The 2342-nt window shown below is 57.2% G+C and overlaps 1 long non-coding RNA gene across 1 annotated transcript; it reads right to left on the bottom strand.

Moving 5' to 3' along the window:
- Positions 1-603: 603 nt before the first annotated feature.
- On the bottom strand, positions 604-1946 carry LOC308561428. The gene is made up of 3 exons (XR_013999481.1): positions 1792-1946; positions 1186-1288; positions 604-711 (listed from the first exon to the last, which is right to left on the bottom strand). It is a non-coding gene; the product is annotated as an uncharacterized lncRNA (long non-coding RNA).
- Positions 1947-2342: the final 396 nt, after the last annotated feature.

Raw genomic sequence — 2342 nt, 5'->3', positions numbered from 1 at the left:
AAACGTTGCTCTTCTCTGTTGAAAGGTGGTTGGAGACTAGAAAGACGCACGTAGTTCATGCTGGGTCCAGCTTCCAGGAATAGACGCCGTGGTGCTTGTGCCCTGAGGCCTGCCTGCTAATCCCAAGTAAACACAACAGGAAAGCTTTCAGCTGGTGCTGGGGGGCGTGGGGGGCAGTCCAACCAGCCCGCGACCTTCCCCGCTGACCTAAGGCTCACTGTGCTTGTTAGAAAACACCGGGACATATTCCGATGGGAACCAAGACCCAGGAAAGTGAAACTTCCTCGGGCCGGCTGGCTTCACACGACCTAACGATAGGATCCTCTCCTCTGTCACCCTTCGTTCGGCTCCCGGTCCGGGTGCCTCCGAGAGGCAGAGGGATGGCTGTGGGGTGTCCCCATATGTTCCTGCATCACGGGGACATTCGGAGGCTCCTGGGGCCACACGCACGCAGGGCATGGTCTGGCTTCCATAAGCTTGGAAACCACGGCCACGGCCACAGGTGACGGGGCCTCGGGGGCGAGAGGTGGAGAGAGCCCGACTTCCGGGAAGGGACGGGCACGGTGCTCAGGGAGGTGACAGGTGAGAGGGAGCCCCGAGGACGGCCGGGCCAACGCTACTGTGTATTTCGGCCCCTGCAGAGCGTTTCCAAGCAGATGGTATTCACAGAGCATTTGAGGTGCAGGAGGCCACAGGCCAGGAGACGCGCCACTGAAAAGATACTTTGTTACTCGCTTAGTTCCCAAGAGGAGGGGCCCCAGCGAGCTCATGCAGACTCCACAAGACACACGGGACATACAGGACATGGGACATACAGGGCACATGGGACATATAGGACACGGGACATATAGGGCACATGGGACATACAGGACATGGGACATACGGGACACACGGGACATACAGGACATGGGCCACACAGGACACATGGGACATGGGACACATGGGACATACAGGACATGGGACATATGGGACACATGGGACATACAGGACATGGGACATACGGGGCATACAGGACATGGGACACACAGGACATGGGACATACGGGACACATGGGACATACAGGACATGGGACATACGGGGCATAGAGGACATGGGACATACAGGACATGGGACATACGGGACACATGGGACATACAGGACATGGGACATACGGGGCATACAGGACATGGGACACACGGGGCATACAGGACACGGGACACACGGGACACACGGGACGTTCCTCTGTATTCACTGACTCAGGCACGTACAGCATCTCAGTCCAGCACAGCTGGGCCTTGCACGGTACGACCTACGGAAAAGCGTGGCCTCTAAGACAAGTGTGTTCTATGAGATAAAATGTTTCTAAATACGATACTTAGTAAGCAAGTCAGATTCCAGAGCCTTTGCTGCAGCTTCAGGAATGTGAAGTGAGACAGTGTTTGCAAAGCGACTTAAAACCTCAGGTGATTTTTCAGAAGTTGTCAAATACGTGAGCCCGAGGCTCCGCCCCGTGAGCTCGGCCTGGTCAGGGCGTCTGGCGCGTGGTTACGATCCCGGGCTCACCGGTGCCCAGGAAGAGGGGCCTTCCCAGCGGGACGCAGAGGGAGACCGTGGGATGGGAGCAGTGAATCGTTCCCCAGAGCATTTACAGATGGGGAACCTGGGGCGCTTCCAGGCGCTCGACCTCTGCCCCTTGGGAGCCCTATAAAAACATCGAGATGACAAAGCTTGTCTTTTTCACAACTGCGAAGTTGTTTCTTGGAAGTGTCCCCCAAGAGGAACGGTGAATATCTGGAACCGATGAAGGGGTACCTGGCGCTGGACCCTGGACACGACACCTGCTCGTCCTGCTCACGCGCCAGCGTTTTCAGTTCCAAGGGAGAGGAGTCGCTTTCTCTGGCCCGGTTCCCCTGGAGTCCGTCCAGGATGAAGCATCGCGAAAGAATGTGCCCAGCGTGCAGCTGTGAGCTTCGCACCGAGGGGGGCACAGGGCGCCTGGAAGGAGACACAGGGGAACCATCCCCCGAGCTCTGAAGGGTCATCGCATCAGAGGCATGAAGTATTAACCATAAAAACCTAAGAAGGGCCCGGCCGGCGTGGCTCAGCGGCTGAGCATCGACCTGGGATCCAGGAGGTCGAGGTCCAATTCCCGGTCGGGGCGCAGGCCCGGGCTGCGGGCTCGATCCCCAGTCGGGGGCGACGAAGAGGCAGCCGATCAATGACTCTCATCATTGATGTTTCTCCCTCTCTCCCTCTCCCTTCCTCTCTCTGAAATCAATAAAGATTTATTTTAAAAAAAGCAAAACCTAAGAAGGAACGAGTCACGGCCGTCAAGCCTCTCCGGTTCGGTCGCAAACTGGGTG

Source organism: Miniopterus schreibersii (genome assembly GCF_964146895.1).
Source record: "Miniopterus schreibersii genome assembly, chromosome: 9".
Taxonomy (NCBI): domain Eukaryota; kingdom Metazoa; phylum Chordata; class Mammalia; order Chiroptera; family Miniopteridae; genus Miniopterus; species Miniopterus schreibersii.
This window is presented reverse-complemented; position numbering and strand designations above follow the sequence as displayed.